General features: G+C 39.5%; 1 protein-coding gene across 1 annotated transcript in view; it reads right to left on the bottom strand.

Annotated features, from left to right (window-relative positions):
* Positions 1–17,156, bottom strand: part of LOC141140021 (protein FAM240B-like) — a 136,063-nt gene extending 118,907 nt beyond the window's left edge. The window contains exon 1 of the mRNA XM_073626787.1: positions 17,062–17,156. The gene's annotated coding sequence lies outside the window, so the exon portion shown is untranslated. The remainder of the gene's footprint in view (positions 1–17,061) is intronic.
* Positions 17,157–19,436: the final 2,280 nt, after the last annotated feature.

The following is a 19,436-nucleotide window of genomic DNA, read 5'->3' as shown; positions in this document are numbered from 1 at the left end:
AAAGAGTAAACAAAAAACATATGAGATTAGATGATACATTGTATAAATTATTTTTTGCAAGTAATCACAATTTACCCATGAAAGAGAATAAATATCTCTCTCAGGGGAATAAGTGCCTTCGTCACACTCCCACATAATATGGTTGGGAGAATGAGGAGGGCTAATGGGGGTACACGGATCTTCCGCTTACAGGAGAGAAGTGCTATGTCAAAAGACATCAAAATGATGATTCATTAATTGGAGTGCAGAATATAGTTTTTGTTGAAATTATTTATTCCAGGGTGGTTGTATATGGTTAGTTTTGCCCTAGGCTAAATAATTCAGTTAGAAAGGTACTGTTAATAACTTTGGTATTGATGAAGATAGTTTGAATTATTTTGGGATTTTAACCCTTTTAGAGTAAACAATTACATATTTTATTCATATGTAACTGTTTAGATATGTTAACTCATAAAATTGAGGTTGTATTGCTTCAGATTAGAATAAACAAAAACATAGTTCTAGGAACTAGTTAGGTAATAATATATTAGTTTTAAGAAAGGAAAGAAAAAGCTTCCATTACTTCTGGATTATTGAACATATTTGTCCTAAAAAGTAATAAATCTATTGTTATTACCTGAAAATATATAACTGAACAAGAATTTCCTTGTTTCACTTATATATTCTAAGGCTATATGAATCAGAAGTAATAAGAAATATAACTGGAATGTAACATGATCCCACACAGTGTGTGACTATCAGAATGCAGTTACATTCAGTTATAAATACAGGTTTTTTATAGAGAACCATCTCTTAGTATAATAAATGAAGAGATATCAGGAAATAGGATGTCAGTCCATTGAATCTTCTTGGTCCATGGATGATGTGGCATAACGGCCTCTTTTGTGAGAATGATGATTCCCATTTTGTTCTGATATTTTCTGGGTGCTGCCTGAAGGTGAAGATGATGCCATTCTTCTGCGTGTGGGAGAGTTGCTGCTTGTGGGTTCTGTCAGATTTAATTTTAAAAGGGTTTGTTGTAGTTCATCTGCTGATCTGCTTCTGTAAATTGTACCTTGGTAGTTAAATCTGACTGAAAAGGGGAAACCCCATTGATACATAATGTTGTGGCGTTGCAGTTCCATTAGTTGGGGTTTCATGGATCGTCTTTTAGTAATAGTAAGTTGGGATAGGTCAGCAAAAATTTGATAATTGTGTCCTTGAAAATTAAGTTCCTTTTTTTCTCTTGCAGCAATTAGTATTTGTTCTTTCGTTCTGTAATAATGAAATTTTGTGATTATATCACGTGGGGGTCCATCTTTCTTTTTGGCTGTGAGGGCTCTGTGTACTCTGTCCAGTTCTAAACGTTCCATAGGGATATCTGGCTTTAGTTCTTGTAATAGAGCAGTAATAGTAGATTGCAGGTCTGTCACAGTTTCAGGTATTCCCCTTATGCGCAAGTTTGAACGTCTGGCTCTATTTTCGTAATCTTCGAGCTTAGTTTGAAGTATTAAATTCTCTTCTTTTAATTGTTCCAATTCTGTTATATTTTCTTGGGTTGTAATTTCAATTTCATCCATTTTTATTTCTAAGGCTGCGGTGCGGTTTCCCAGCTCTCTTATTTCTTTGGTTAGGCTGTTTGTTATTTGGTCTGAGGTTTGTTTTAAAGCCTTATGAAGCATCTTTTCAAATTGTAATAATATTACTGGGGATGCTGAGGAGGCTTGTGGAGAAGTTTGTGAGAAGATTTGTTCTGTATCTGACTCAAATGGAGAGTCTTGCTGTGACATTTTCTGTCTGTGGGAGCGCCCTGATGCTGTATATTGTGAGGTGACTGTAGCTGCTTTAGTTGCAGTGAGTGCCTGTGAGCTCTTTGTGAGGTGATTTTTATTTCTGCCACGGCTTCCTCCCAGTACCATTTTTCCTGCCCAAACTTTCACAGTTTGTTCCCAGGGGCAAAAAGGTTCAAATGGATACCTTTTGAGCCTGCAGGCTCCACTTTGTCCTTCTCTTCTCTCCTCAGCGGTGTGGAGCTCTAACAATGCATGTCTGCCCTGCTAGACTCCGCGCATGCACCTGAAGCATTTTTCAAACATATACCACTTCACAAAAGTGTAGTAGAAATAAATATAATGCTGAGATCCAAAAAACCTGAGAAAAAATGAATAATAAAATACAAAAAAATAAAAATATATTAAATAATATAATGGATAAACCAACAAATGTCTTCATAAAGTCCCATAGACAATCAAATCCCAAGCATGACAATCTCAATTGAAACAGGTGTGTGCAAGAAAAGTTCCTCCCCTAGTGACCAGTGAAGAAAACGAAGGTGTGTAAAGATGCTAGTCCCCCCAGCCTCTCACCTCACGGCTGAGTGATAGCAGCCCTGTTAGGTAGTACAGATGATTAGAGCAACTCCTCGATCTCCCCGATGACAGCTCTCCTAGGGGTCTCCAATCTTGAACCACAGCCTGCTCTCCAGCTACTTCAGATCAGCTCAATGTGAGACAAAAAGGGGGGCATTCCATAGTGTAGTATAAAGTAACAGGATTTATTAAGAAAGTATCACTTACATATAAACAAACACTGCCGTACAACGAAAACTGCAACTGCTCACCGATGATCGGGAAGCCGAATGCAGCCGAGTAAAGCCAGCCTCTCCTCCCTGACACGTTGCGTGACTGTCACGTCAATTTTTCAAACTTTTTTCGGCTTCCCGATCATGGCTGGGATCGGTGAGCAGTTGCAGCTTTCGTTGTACAGCAGTGTTTGTTTATATGTATTTATTTTTTTGCATTATTTTATTCATTTTTTCTCACGTTTTTTGGATCTCAGCATTATATTTATTTCTACTACACTTTTGTGAAGTGGTATATGTTTGAAAAATGCTTTATACTCACTAAGGTATAATAGGCTATATTCACGCTGCACTGATCACTGTGCTATAATTGCTACACAATCCATATATTTTTTGGATTATCTGCTCATTTCTTCTTTCATTCATTGGTACTGCACTTATTTTTCTTACTTATTTTTCATTACAATTTTTCCTAATTTGGAACACTTTGTTGTGAAGTGTTGCATCTCAGAAAATGCTTTATATTATCTAGACTGCATTGATGTTGCACTATATTGTTGATTTGCACTTACCACACTTATTTTGAGTGATTAATTAATATTGGTGGTAATTTTACTTTCCTTCACATCTGATGTTGTCACCATTCATTTGCACATTTGGTTTTAGTTATCTGTGTACTTTTATAAGATCACTCTTTGAATAATATTTATTTTAGCAATATTGGAAGTTTTCTGCATGGTGCGTGTGCCCGGCGGCCGTGATGTCTGCTGGGCACCCGCGATTGCCTGTTAACCGGGCCAGACCGTGGATCTGTGTGTGTAAACACACAGATCCACGTCCTGTCAGTTGAGAGGAGACCGATCTGTGTTCCCAGTACAGCGGAACACTGATCGGTCTCCTCCCCTTGTACGTCCCCGCCCCCTACAGTTAGAATCATTCCCTAGGAAACATATTTAACCCCTTGTGTCCTCCTAGTGGTTAACCCCTTCACTGCCTGTCAAATTTATACAGTAATCAATGCAATTTTATAGCACGGATCGCTGTATAAATGTGAATGGTCCCAAAAATGTGTCAAAAGTGTCCGATGTGTCCGCCATAATGTTGCAGTCACGAAAAAAAATCGCAATCGCCGCTATTACTAGTAAAAAAAATAAATAAATTATTTTTTTTTTTAAATGCCATAAATCTATCCCGTATTTTGTAGACGCTATAACTTTTGCGCAAACTAATCAATATACGCTTATTGCCATTTTTTTTACCAAAAATATGTAGAAGAATACGTATCGGCCGAAACTGAGGAAACTTTTTTTTTTTTTTTTAAATTGGGATATTTATTATAGCAAAAAGTAAAAAATATTGTGTTTTTTTCAAAATTGTCGCTCTTCTTTTGTTTATAGCGCAAAAAAAGAAAACCGCAGAGGTGATCAAATACCACCAAAGGAAAGCTCTATTTGTGGGGAAAAAAGGACGTCAATTTTGTTTGGGTACAACGTCGCACGACCGCGCAATTGTCATTTAAAGTGCAACAGCGCTGAAAACTAAAAATTGGTCTGGCAAGGAAGGGGGTGAAAATGCCCTGTATTGAACCGGTTAAATAGCAAACATGTTATACTCACCTGCTTTGTGCAATAGTTTTGCATAGAGCAGCCCCAATCCTCCTCTTCCACTTGCTATGGGAAAACTGGTGCGTGCTCACTCCCATAGGACACACAGAGTTGTAGCTTGCCCCCTCCCCTGCTCACTCCTCATTGGCTCACTGGCTTTGATTGACAGCAGTAGAAGCCAATGGCTCCCACAGCTGTGTCTCATGCCAATGAGGAGAGAGAGAGACCCGGGACAGTCAAGGCTCCCGTGGACATTGCTGGATTGAGAGGGAGCTCAGGTGAGTATTGGGGGGGGGGGCTGTGTGGGAAACAGCACAGGAAGGTTTTTTTACCTTCATGCAATAATTTTAAGGAACAATTTGTCTCCATTCTACGCATTACTCCCTCATGCTAATAAGTAGACATAAAAAAATAATAAAAATGAGTGTCCCTCAGCATCACCAAAAATACTATTATGCTAGAAAAAAACATCATAAGTGTTTTTATTTTTATTTCTATTAACCAAGAAGTTGCAACAGCTAGTGTGTCAAATTATACGTTCTCTCTTACCCTGTTTCCCCAAAAATAAGACCTAGCGTGATTGTCGGTGATGGCTGCAATATAAGCCCTACCCCCCAAATAAGCCCTAGTTAAAGTCCTTGTAGGTCTTATTTTGAGGGTAGGGCTTATTTTGGGGGAAACAGGGTAGAGCTTATTTGGGGGGTAGGGCTTATATTGCAGCCATCACCGACAATCACGCTAGGTCTTATTTTCGGGGAAACAGGGTAGTAGCAATTCTTTCTTAGCAATTCCATCTTTTACAACTGCTTTTTTAATTTTATTTCCTGGAACTTGGCCTTTTCACTTTTGACAGAAAAATCTGGTTCCAGTAAGATCTTTTATTGAAATATTCTCAAAACCACATGCTTTTGTAAGATAATGCTTCTATCCTTTTAGTTAAATAGTCAATCAAAAATCAGCCCTGGCAATTCTCCAAGTGAAGAGAGGTTAATCAGGACCCAATGTGCCCTCTCAAAGTACAAAACAGAAGTAAAGGTATCTTTTCCAAATACAAGGAGAAGCCTTTTTTAAAAATTCCAACAATTCTAATGTTATTCCAACATAATTGTTTTTCAGTGTCATTCAGTTTATCAGCATTTTATTTTAACATACTGTAAGTAACATCTATGTCACTTATTCTACCTGTCAAACCAAAATTCCTTCATAAACTTTTTTCCTGCTTATGTTTGATAAAAGTAATGTCTTTCTCGATTGCCTTAGTCTGAATCTTTAACCATATATTTGAGGAGCCACACTCCTGCACTGCAACCAAAACATATTTTGATGTAGTTTAATTCTATGACCAGACCCTGTGCTTGCATCTGTATTTTGACCCACCTTCATCTTGACTTTGATTGATCCCAATATTCCATTGTTGAATATGGCTTATATGACCCAACCTTTTTTTCTTTCTGCTGATCCAGTACCGTCTCTGCTCATCTGATACTGACCTTGACCTACCCCTGGCACTGCTTTTGCTTCCTGATTTTGCACATATGCTGCCTAGTTGTTGGTGACTAGGGATGAGCTGGTGACTAGGGATGAGCCCCGTTCGACTCGAACATTGGGTGTTTATTTGTTCTAAAACTAACTGAACATATGGGGCGTTCGTGAAAAATTTGAGCGCCGCAAAAGCCCCATAATGCACTGCGAGATCGCAGTGCATTGCTGTATGATGATTGTCCAAAGCATGCACCTGACCTGCATGCTTTGGCCAATCATAGCATGCTCTGCTGAGAGAGCCATAATTGGCCAAAGGCAGGGTGCCTTTGGCCAATCATAGCTCAGGAGGACTAAGTCCAAGCCCCACACTATATAAGGCTGCTTACAGAGTAGCTGTGTGTAGTGTTTTGGTGTGGACAGAGAGATAGCTTGAGTTAGATTAGGCAGGCAGGTTATTCAGTTAGTGGCACTGTATTTGATATATATATATATATATATATATATATATATATAGTCAGTCTAATATATAAATATAAATATTCTGCATTCAGTGCAGCCTATATCTACAGTGCTTTGCATGGTGTATTGTACACAGTATACAGTGTGTACAGTTTCTACTACACTTCTGGTGGTATACACAGTATACAATACAGTGCAGCCGTTGTACAGTTGCTAATACAGTGCAGGTGGTGTACACAGTATCTAATACAGTGTGTACAGTTTCTAATAGACAACAGGCGGTGTATTAATATATATACAGTCTAGTTTATGTATATACTCTGCATTCAGTGTAGACTATAAACAACAGTGCATTACGTGGTATACAGTTTCTACTACACTTCTGGTGGTGTACACAGTATACAATACAGTGCAGTTATTGTACACTTTCTAATAAACTTCAGGCGGTGTACACAGTATCTAATACACTGTAGTGTGGTGTTGCAAAACAAAAAATACATCATGTCTGGAAGGCCACCAAGGAGAGGCAGACGCTCACAGGCCACTAAATGAGGGCAAGCAGCTTCTGTGTCTACAGTAGGGATGAGCCGAACACCCCCCACGGTTCGGTTTGCAGCAGAACATGCGAACAGGCAAAAAAATTGTTTGAACACACGAACACAGTTAAAGTCTATGGGACATGAACATGAAGAATCAAAAGTGCTAATTATAACCACTAAGCCACCGCCCACCGTCATATGACGGCTGGACGAGGCTTCTGTTATTCTGGGAGGACGTCATATGACGTCCTCGCCTTCCCGAGCCACTAGCGGGCGCGCGCGCCCGCCGTATCACTCGGGACCCGGTGCGCGTGCCCGGCGGCCGCGATGTCCGCCGGGCACCCGCGATTGCCGGGTAACACAGCAGGAGCGTGGATCTGTGCATGTAAACACAGATCCACGTCCTGTCAGAGAGAAGAGGAGACCGATGGCGTGTCCCTTGTACATAGGGACAGCGATCGGTCACCTCCCCCAGTCAGTCCCCTCCCCCCACAGTTAGAATCACCTCCTTAGGTAATACATTAACCCCTCGAGCGCCCCCTAGTGTTAACCCCTTCCCTGCCAGTCACATTTACACAGTAATCAATGCAATTTTATAGCATTGATCGCTGTATAAATGTGAATGGTCCCAAAAATGTGTCAAAAGTGTCCGATGTGTCCGCCGCAATATCGCAGTCACAATAAAAATTGCAGATCGCCGCCATTACTAGTAAAAAATAAATAAATAATAAAAATGCTATAAATCTATCCCGTATTTTGTAGACGCTATAACTTTTGCGCAAACCAATCAATATACGCTTATCGCAATTTTTTTTTACCAAAAATATGTAGAAGAATACGTATCGGCCTAAACTGAGGAAAAAATTTGTTAAAAAAAAAAAAAAAATTGGATATTTATTATAGCAAAAAGTAAAAAATATTGTGTTTTTTCAAAATTGTCCCTCTTCTTTTGTTTATAGCGCAAGAAATAAAAACCGCAGAGGTGATCAAATACCACCAAAAGAAAGCTCTATTTGTGGGAAAAAAATGATAAAAATTTAATTAAGGTGCAGTGTAACACGACCGCGCAATTGTCATTCAAAGTGCGACAGCGCTGAAAACTGAAAAATGGCTTGGGCAGGAAGGGGGTGTAAGTGCCCTGTATTGAGGTGGTTAAGGATTAATATGCAAGTTATTTTCATAAAAAGTATTTGGGGACCTGGGTCCTGCCCCAGGGGACATGTATCAATGCAAAAAAAGTTTCAAAAATGGCAGTTTTTTTCAGGAGCAGTGATTTTAATAATGCTTAAAGTGAAACAATAAAAATGAAATATTCCTTCAAATTTCGTTCAAGGGGGTGTCCATAGTATGCCTGTAAAGTGGCGCTTTTTTCCCGTGTTTAGAACAGTCCCTGCACAAAATGACATTTCTAAAGGAAAAAAAATCATGTAAAAGTAATAGCGGCTATAGAGAATTGACAGGTCTCGGCAATACAGATAAAAGTAATTGAAAAAAACGGCATGGGATCCCCCCAGTACCGGGGGTGGCGGGGCCACCCAGTTACGTAAACGGGTGGCCCGTCCCCCTCCGATGCCATGGGAAAGCCATGGGTAAGTCCCTGTGCATCAGAGGGGGGCTGGGTCACTCGGGAACCACACCGTGTGGCCCTGTCCTCAGTTATATAAGAACTGTCAAAGCGAAGATACGTCATACAGCGGGTGCCTCCCATGGAGGCAGGTTGGTCGCGGCTTTGTTTTTTTTTCTTTTCCGGTCCGTCGGCGGAGCGAGAGAAGAAGATGAATGGACTTCGTGGGACATTTTTATTTTTTTATTTTTTAATAAAGGACTTGTCCCAAGCTGTGTCTTGTCTTTTGTACCATTTTGACACTTTTTTGTGAAATGGTAGGGGTACATTTGTACCCCGTTACCATTTCACACGGGGGGGAGGCTGGGATCTGGGGTCCCCTTGTTAAAGGGGGCTTCCAGATTCTGATAAGCCCCCGACCACAGACCCCCACAACCACCGGGCAAGGGTTGTGGGCATGAGGCCCTTGCATGAAAAGTCGACCAAGTGTGAAAGGAACCTAATGAGATTCATTGATAACACCTTTGAATTAGGCCCCATTTGCACTTATGCGACCAATGTCTGTGTAATCTTGTGGTGTATGGACCTCAAGTCACATCAAAGTCAAACCAAAGTAGTGCAGGGACGAATTTGACCCACTTTCAGGATGCACAAGTGAGAATTGGACCTAATTCAAAGGTATTATCGATGAATCTCATTCACACTGCTGCGACCTGAAAGTCACACTGTTTTGCTGTCACTTTGCTGCTGCAACTTGGCCCCAACTTCTGGGAATGCCTGTGTAATATTGTGCCCTATGTACCTCGAGTTACATGAAAGTCCCACCAAAGTAGTACAGGGACCACTATGAAGTTGTTGCAACTTGAATAGCACAGATATGAATAGTTATCATTGAGAATCATGGTGTACAACTTGTCATGCAACTTGGAGGTCAAAATTTGCTGGAAAAGTCACCCAAGTGTGAAACAAGTCATATATATTTTAACAGAAAGAAGCTCTCATTTACATTTGCATAGTCCTTACTGATTTACATCAGCGGAACAAATGCAGGAAGTGATGTCTGCATATGGGCCAGAAGCAAATGTGTGGCAATGCCAAATAAACAAATCAATGAACCCCACTCACACCAAATATAACTACCATGTCCACCCCCACATTGAGTAAGCACAAGTACATATTCTACACTTACCCAGCAATTGAGCAGCACCTCCTCTTTGCTAAAGAGGGACCTCGCCATGTCCACCTAGATGGAGATCCTGACCAGCACATGAACTTCCGAGTGATTACAATGATTCATTTCCGGGTCAGAAGGTGAAATCACACTCTTTTGATCTCAGCTGTGAATATTTGATCGCAAACTTTTTTATTTTAGCTTATTTGCAGATATGCGAATCTGTATTTCTACATATAACCATATTTGAAGGCAAACTTAACGGGGTTTGATAAGAAGTGGTGTCCCTCAGATTGCAGCAGGTGAATTACAAAGACAAAGGCCCAGTTTAAACTCTGGTTCACACTGACAGCAGGAAGAAATCGTGCGCGTTCAGCTGAACTCACGCGATTTCATTCCCACATGTCAGTCCCAACTGCAGGGGGGAATTTCAGAGACATCTGTGCGAGTTTCTGCACAGATGTCAATGGAAATCGTACCCCAAAGTCACCAAAAGTAGTACAGAAACTACTTTTGGAAATTGCAGCACCGCATTGATTAGAATGGTGCAATTGCCACCGATTTAGCATGCGATTTGACATTTCAAATCACATTCCAAATTGCACCAATGTGAACCAGGGCTGACACATACAACACTGCCTATCCACCAGCTGAATTCATTATAAATGATATCTTATCATTTCTATGGGTATAAGTAATATATTGCACTTCCCCAAAACCACCACCCCAAAACGAATTAAAAAGAAGAAAGAAAAAAGAAATAACAACAAACAAGCTCAATAATGTACTTTTATTTTGCCAGCAGAAACCAAATTATGTATATTCATTTACTGGCATAAAAACATTATACAGTATATATGGTGCAGAACAGCAAAACAGTTAGCAATTGGGTTTTAGGGGCCCTGCTCATAGGAGCTTACAATCTAAAATTTGTCTAAACCTTAGAGTGGACACAGCTTTACTTTCGGTGTATAACAGGCAACACATTTCCTAGTACAACTACTTACCCACCAACCGCAGCACATTTTTATCTGCAAGATTATAGAAACATACTTAATAGTAATTATTCTTACAAAGCATTCCAACATAATATTAAAAAAGGCACATATTCAAAATATAACACCCACCACCCCACAATCCACACACATACATTGGGGATCATGTTCTGCTGGAAGCTGCATTTCTGTGTACATGATTAAGCAATGAGATCAAAGAGTAGAAGGGTAGCACATGCTCCCAAACAATGAATACATGGTCAGACAGGAACAATACACACACAATATTGACAGCATGGCCACATAAACCCACTTTTGATGGAAAAATGCACAAGCATTTCAGCAAACAAACAGCCCTAGTGGGGCGTTTGTCATTATGCACAATATCATTCCTTCTCCCCCATAAATCACAGAAAAATACCTGGCCTATTTTCAGGCCAAACGAACCCCCCCTACTGCAGTACTTTATATAAGATAGGTTGTATTGTTAGCACACTGACACGCATCCAATAGAAGTACACGCCCACCAGTATCTTTCAATCTGTCTCTTCATGTATCTCTAAAGTGATTGCACCTGATGAGCAGGAACACATAATACTATTTGCAACTGTGTTAGCCCTTGGCTATGTGCATCAAATCTCTAACTACAGGCCAAAGATCGAAGTCCATTTGCATGCACATAAACAAAGCAACAGTTTTCTAAGCAAATGTACCTGTGCAGTGCAAACCCTACAATTTTAAATGTCCAGGGCCCTGGGCAAGATTAGTGATAACAAACATTAACAACAGGCAGTCCCTGGCTGCAATGATCTTCCAATCTAAAATCCAAAACTAACTTTCTTACATTAGAGACTATTTAGACAGGAGACAAATAAAATGCCAGCATTTCTTTGGATTATGGTGAGAAACCCACAAAGGGAGAGCATATAAACTTCAACACAAGCATTAGCATGTTGGGGAATTAAACCAGCAACCCCAATGCTGCTAGACAGAATTGCTACCCACTTAGCCAGTGGGCAGCCTCACACATGTAATCTGCATCTCTGTGGTGTGATACAGCCCTAAATCCATAGCCATGCTCAGTGTCACAAGCAATATACAATATATTGTCCTAAGTATTGGGACACCTGCCTTTATACGCACATGAACTGTAATGGCATCCCAGTCTTCTTAGGGTTCAATAATGATTTGGCCCACCCTTTGCAGCTTCAACTATTCTGGGAAGGCTGTCCAGAAAGTTTAGGAGTGTGTCTATGGGTATGTTTGACCATTCTTCCAGAAGTGTATTTGTGAGGTCAGGCACTGATGTTGGACGAGAAGGCCTGGCTTACAGTCTCTGTCCCAATACTTTTGGCTAGATAGAGTACCTGGCAAGACTTACAATGGTGGTGGAACTCTCCTACACATAAATACTACATTTAGACATAATTTATAATTTTAGGACCTGAGTCAGGAGTTATGTTTAACAACATAGGGAGATGAGACAACTTCTCTACAAGAGGTGGCATGTATTGGGATTCAAACCCAGACCCTCAGAGATACTAAGCAGAAGCTCAAACCTCTAAGCCACAGAGCTGCCACTTGTGGAAAACTCCTACACATAAATACACATATACTGCATTTCTGTGGACATATAGGTGATGAAATTACATTACTCAAGAGTTATTCTTCTTGTTTTATTCTGTGATATTTGGTTGTTCTTGGTGGGTGAGTGTAGAATAGTGATGTTACCCTCTAATTTTTGGGAATTACATTTTGATTTCTGATGTTGGTACAAATATAACATTTTTTGGGCTCAAATTATGATTATTTGGAAAAAATAAAAAGCACACAAAATTGTGACTCATTTTAAATTTGCATCAGCAATGGTATTGTTTGTGGATTGTAAAGACACCTGTGTGAGTTTGGGGTAAAGATTTTTGTGAGATGAAGAGTAACAAGTGAAAGTGACAGAGAAAAATATATTTTACCAAAACATCCCACATTCTAACATTCTTAAAAACAAAATAGATGAAGAAGAAGGAAGGAAAATTTATTTCAGAGAAAGATACATTTCATCTCAACGTTAAAAGTATTTATTTGGAGAAGTTACATATGTACCATTAGAATCAATCGCTGAAACTTGCATTGGACTACATAGCATGGATTTTCACTCTCAAAAATGCATTTTAGCCCAGTGCTAATTTTGGTATTTACTATAGCGCCCTGTAAAAAAGCCATGGGAGCTAAAATGAGAGTATTTTCTATGTTTGAGCATGCTCAGTTGTGCTGGCACCTAGTTGTACAGAGACGGGGAATTTAACTCTTCTCAGACTTTTAAAGATATTTCGGTGTAGAAATCATTTTTTTATACAGTTTAAAAGCATATTATCTTTAAATAATATACCGCATATTTTAGTACCATTTAGGCAATTATATCATGCTCCAAACATTATTTCCATGTGTACTACTCCAGGTTTTAGCAGAGTAAGGGTTTGGGCGCTATTTGTTTTCAGGGAGCTATAGTAAATTTGATTTTGGGAGTATTTTTTCACCAGTGCTATAGAGAATACTGTTTTAGCACTAATTAGCACGATTAGCGCTAATTCACGGCAATTAGTGCGCGGCGTTATAGTAAATGACCCCCACTGTGCCCTGTTATACCCTGTTATCAACTCCAGAGCAAATGGGACAGGAGGTGTTAGGGAAGCCCTTTAGTCAACTATTTGTCGTGGCACTTGTTAAAGGATAAATTCACTTCTAATAAAACTAAATAATAAATGCACTTTTTTGGAGGTAAAGAAAATGTGCATTTATTATGTTTTTCTAAGGAGCCTGCAGAGCTTTGCGCCCACAATCAAGAGGTAACGGGTGAAATGTCAAGCTCCTGCAAACACTCAACATAGCTGTCTGCTCATACCTCATACGGGAAGGCAGTTACCTGAAAGCAGGATCAAGATCAATGGACTACAAGAGCGAACACCAGTGCCCTTTCAGCTCATTTGAAACTACAAGCTGTCAGCTGCAATGGCTGACAGTATTAGTAGGCATTCATTCACAGGAAGCTGTGAATGAATGATGCGGCCGAGTAGGGGGAGCCCCACACAAACCACATTGTCTTCAAATAGTGACAGCGAGTGCAGGGAGAGATCCACAGCCCGCTGTCACGGGGGGGAGATGGTGCAGATGCTGGAGCATGTTACATGTTCCAACCTAAAAACATGTTCCAAAGGTGAACGTATCCTTTAAAAGCAGACAAAGCACTTGGACAACTAACCCCTCTGACAATTGGCCAGAGTGAATGGCATGATTCTATTGGATACAGTTCTGACAAACTGCAGAATATTTATCTGCAGTTGAACATTCTTTGGACCCAGATGACACTCCCCCTTCTGAACTCTATCCTCCCCCCATCCCTCCTTTTCTTAAGCAACACCCTCTGATCCCAATACCAACCCCAACTACCCCTATCATGTCTATTCCCCCATTCTTCTTGCCCCTAACAATAAATGTTCTAATTTGGACATCAGATGATATATCATATTGGACGGTATGTTTTATGTTACCTACCTGTGACAATAATCTTTGCACTGGTTTTTATAGGCTTCAGTAAATAAAAAAAATTAAAAAAACAACAAAATCAAGGAAAGTAAATGATTGTTGTATTCTGTGGAAATACTGCACACCTAACTGCCGCCCTCTTTGCTACAGCCACTGGCCTACTACAGCTGTCCCCATTCCTCTATTGAATAGATTTATGCTGTGTGGCCGCTCCCCCTGAGTAGGAAACCAGCCAATTTGAGGACAGATATATTTACCATTGTAGATTACAAACCATTTTCACCCAAATGTCCCTCTGCCAGCAAACATTGCAGTAGATTTACTCACTGGCCAGTGGTTAGTCAGAATTCAAAGACTTAGTCCCAAGTAATCAGTCTTATTTCTGGGACTCTGTACTGGATTATTAAATGATTGTTATTACTATTCCTCCAATTGTTCTGCTATTATTTTCCAGTAGCTGCAGAGGATATATTTGGGGTTAATTGATTTGGGGGGGGGGGGGCAGGTGTATATGCGCTGGGGTAGAAAAAGGTATATCAATTGATTGGGATGGGAGGGGGGAGCTGGGCTATGTGCTAAATTAAAAAAAAACGATAATGCATGCACAGTGTGTTGTAAGAAAAATATCCTCTTGCCCATTGTAACCAACTTTTAGTAATCATTTCTGCAGTACAGGACTAAAAGTAAAGCAAGGATTGTAATTATTTGTTTTGGCCAACAATATTTTTTATTGCATACATTTTGTACTTTAGTCTTGATAGACCAGCAATGCTACAAAAAATATTAGCGTGGAATTAAAACTTTTGTTCCATTTCCCAATGTTCATGGCATGATTCAGATACAACAGAGAGCACACCTGGCAAGTGCTGAACAGCGTATGTGCATTATGGGTGGAAAGAGGGTCTTTGCAGTTCTAAAACCCATTTTCATAATTCCTTGGTTTGGCATTATTTGGCAGCAATAGAAGCCACAGCTGTACACCTATGTTTTGTAGAATTTCTTAAGAGCAAAGAATATGGCATATAAAAGTGCTTTCAGGGATCAAAGGGTGAGCTGTTTCTGCAATACTTTAATGTTCTGGATCAACAGTTAAGGGCACTCTGAAAACAAGTAAGTGCTTTGCAAGGTTTTACATTCAATCAATCCATCTGGTGACCATAAACAAATGGCAGACTATTTTCTGTGACTTAAGCTTCCAGAAAACACTGGATATATCCCAATACATTGCATTATTTTAGTAGATGTCTGCCTAGAGAATTCATAAAAAAAATGTTCCAGAAATATCTTCTACAGAGCTTTTGATTAATAAAAGTATGTCATGCTGCGAGACTTGAAGATGAAAAAAAATTAAGCATGTACTTCAAATGAGGCATAGAAATTTAAATATCTATTTTGCATTTACAGTAAATCAACTTATTACATGATTAGAGAAAGATGTACATGCAAATGATATAACTACTTCAGCTATTCATAAAGAGATACAGATAGATGTCTAGATAGCTTGAAAAAATAAAAAAAATATTTGATGATCATTACACAACTGAATAACTAGCCCTGTCTGAAAGACAGCATCCTTTTAAAACAAATAGCTAGTGACAGCACCATGTCATGTCATAATGTCACCTCCTGAACAAAGTTTCATTAACACCCAAAGTCACAGCAGAGCTTGGCTCTTAGTCAGTAATCCAATACTAACTGCTCAATATTTTCTTGATGAATTCTCACTTTCTGTATGCTTGAAATCAAAAGCCAGCTCCTTAGCAATTGATTACATTCAAAGAATTATGCTTTAAGCATTGAAGCTAATTACAATTTTTGATTAAAACATAAATGCAAACAGAGCAGTCTTAAGAGGTAACTCAGAGGCACTAATTCAAAAATCTGTATGCTATCCAACAATGAGAAGTAGGACCACAACTGTAAAACATTGAAACTATTCAACTTTATTAGAAATGACAAAGTGAAAGATACAAGATTATGCTATTATAAAGCGAAGGCTTTCTCAAGAGAGGGAACATCTCGCCATATTCTAGTGTTAGCAGATTATTTTGTTTTAGACCTAATTTGCTAAGAATTGTATGGTGTATGGCTCCACTGACAATCAATATCAGTTTAGCAGCTATTAGATATCTAATGGACAAGATGAAAAAAATAAAAATAAAACCATAAAACCATTAACAACTTTTGTCAGCGTAAAACTGTCCATCTCATTCCAATATTCCTTGTGTGGCCCAAAGTTTGGTTTGGATAAGGAAACTTTATTCTATGAAGAACCAACTCATTGAGAAAAACAAATATGGTAAGAATAGAAGAAGAAGAGGACCATCAATAGGGTGGATAGATACAGACACAAAAATGATAAACATGCCGCTATGAAGGCTTAGGACCCAAACAGAAGACAGATCATTCTGGAGAAGCAACTTCCATGTGGTCCAGTAGTCAATATCTGCACTTAATAAAAGTAATAATAATGATCTTTTTTAAATTAGCTATAACAGAAAAGGGCTCAAAAATAGGGCATGAGTGTACATTTCTTGGGTTAAAGAGAGTGATATTTCTTTCCCTACAACTCAGCCTGGATTTCTCATAAGGGCACAGAATGGCTGAGGTTTTTTAAAACCTTTTCCCTATCAGTCAAATGAAAGTGGTACAGTCATATGTATGCCACTTGTTGAATCACATAAAAAATTGTATAATAAAATGCTTTTTTGTGGCACTATTTTAAGATATGCATCAGTGCACAAATGCAGGTTGTCTAAAATTAATTTAATTGACTAAGTACCTGTTCACCCTAACATATTCTACTATTCATGCTTATAATGCTTACATTAATCTTTGTTTTTTTGAATGGATGATGGTGTACAACAAGTTGTTCGGTTTTTTCGACTGCACAGTGTTTTAGGCACTTGAAATAAATTGCTTGCATGTATACAAATATTTTTTAGCTCAGAAAATGTAATGGTCCTTTGATAATTTTTCATTTGTAGTCATGCAAATAAAGTATTTGCTTGCTAAACGAAAATCTCTTAATAGCAGTAAGCTGGATGGAAAAAAACACAGTTAGAAAAATATTGTCAGCATTGTATTTTCTGCTTTTCTTATAATAAATCAGCAGCTATGAGGAGACAGAGCAGATTCTAGTCTTACCTTTAGGAGCTGTGCTCACACAGGGCTGACAAGTAACCTGCCCTACCAAGCTTTAGCTAGTTATCAGTTCTGCCTCTGAAGCAGGTTCAATCCCTTGGTGTTATTGGAAGTTATATAGCAACGAACATATCAATGGCAGGGCTTGGAGTCACATAACAAATACCTGCATGATCTTTTTATTCCATGTCCGTTAAGGTTTTTCCCTCATTGAACCAAGCTAGTTGACAACCTTAGAGCAAATGCATTGGATTTTCTCTAAAGCATGCCCTGTGTAAACACAGTTGTAGTATGCTATAATGAGACATATTTAGCAGCACTTAATTATAAGCCCATGAGTATACTTTTAAACACTGTATAGGCACTTTACTCCATTTTGTATTGTACATTAAATCTTTTGCAATATGATACAGCACTGAGAAGAAAGGCTGGAATGTGGTGCGATCACAGTTGGCTATTGTATTACATGTGACACTAAGAAATATGTTCTTCTTTAGAACTGTTAATCTAGAGATGCACTCTTCATTATCACACATAAACTGTCCACAGGAAACAGGAGTGTTAATGACCTATGTCAAAATAAATTTGCTTGATAGAGATTGACAATGATTACATTAACAGAAGTGTCGTTCTCTGGAATGTTTAATAAGGGTAGAAGTTGTATTCCCAGCGTTAAACAAAGACACTAAAGCGCAAGCCTAGGGTTTTGTTCTCATTTTATTTGTATCAATTAGATAGTTAATAAATCCTAGGAAAAGGGTCATTAGTTTTGTTTTTCAAATATTAGAGAGAGGTATGAAGGTGGAGACGTGACGGCAGTGCTGCTCATGCCTGTTCACACCTGCACCCCCATGATTTGAAAATTGGGACTATTACGGTACTTGATAAAATATTACAGTTACCACATTCTAAAAAATAAAAATATAAATTTTAATGATTGGACATATCAAAATACAACACAACGATATAACATATAGTCGAAAAAACAGGTACAACACTACATACAGCGAAGATAACCCGCAAATTTATACAGAGCATGTAAAAAAGAAGATAAGTGCAGCGCAAAAAAGAAAATGATGTCAACATAAAACATAAGTCCTTATTAATCCGTATATAGATTAGACTTCAATCCTTGATCATGGAAGGACGCATAAATTCTTCTCCGTAACTTATGCACACTGAATCTGTAGGAAATGCGCTTACCAGAGTAGTTGGACCTCTAAATTATAGGAGGTCAAACGGGCATGATAATCAAACACCATCAGCACAACGACACCGGTCACCTGGATAGTTGTCCTCATCCACCATAGCCTGATGACTAGCTGGAGATAGTGTAAACTGTATTGCAGTAATCCTCAATCAGATCCTCAGTGTATTTAGCAAAGCACCAAAGGTAAGAAACGCCATGGAGATAAAAAGAAAACAAAGTCTTCTAAGTGTATTGGTCACCAGGCAAGGTGACATCGGCGCGCGCTTGCGCAGAAGCACGAGTCCGTGCACCTGCGCAGTGCGGGCAAACAAACCCGGGATGTCAGAGGCCGCCCTTGGCGTGCTCTGACTTCCGGGTTGGGGAGCCCATATAGCGGCCATTCCTGGACCGCTGTATGGGCTGACAGACGCAGCCATCAAGCCTACAAGTGGACCGGTTTCCCAAGGTCAGTTCCCCCCCCTCTATACCTTATGCTTTCTTACCCCTTCCCTCTTCTATTGCCTGTTTGCACCTATGTGAGTTGCAGAGGTAGGTCTGTATTGGCTCTAGTTCACTCTCCCTTGTTACTGTGCAACTCGCATAGCGGTGGTTCCCCTTCTCACCTAGCCTCCTTTATCAACTTTCCACATGTACACATTTTATCCCTGACTCCCTGTCCTGCCTCGGTGTGACTTGCAGTCTTGCTTTCTTTCTTCCTTTTCTGGTCTGTGGGGACATGGTCCATTCTCATCAGCCATCCGTTCTGATTATTACCTTCATTTCTTTTTTTCATAGCTGGATGGGCTTTTCTGTATGGTGACTAGCAGCATTGTAATTTAGAATTTTCAAAATATGATTACCAAACATATTTTCATGTTACTCTTATAATGCTGCCCATCGATACCTTTTGACAACATCCACAGCTTATACGCATTAAGGTGGCTTATTTCACATCGGTAAGTGTCAGCCGTGTGCTGTATATTCGCTCGCACAAATAACTTACCTGTGCACAGCACATACCTTATCGGGTGCCCCGCGGTGGTGTTCTTTTCCTTTCCCCCTCCTTTCCCTCTCACCCCCGGTTACCTCCCTTTCCTTCCCCCTCTCTCTTCCCCCTTCCCCCTTCTTTTTTCTCCCCGCTCCCCCCTTTTCCCTCCCTGTTCCCATGGGTCTGTCCCCCCTCCCCCCC

The sequence above is a fragment of the Aquarana catesbeiana genome, linkage group LG01, assembly GCF_042186555.1.
Source record: "Aquarana catesbeiana isolate 2022-GZ linkage group LG01, ASM4218655v1, whole genome shotgun sequence".
In the NCBI taxonomy this organism is placed as follows: domain Eukaryota; kingdom Metazoa; phylum Chordata; class Amphibia; order Anura; family Ranidae; genus Aquarana; species Aquarana catesbeiana.
Note: the sequence above shows the minus strand (reverse complement) of the source record. Positions and strands in the feature narration are given on the sequence as shown.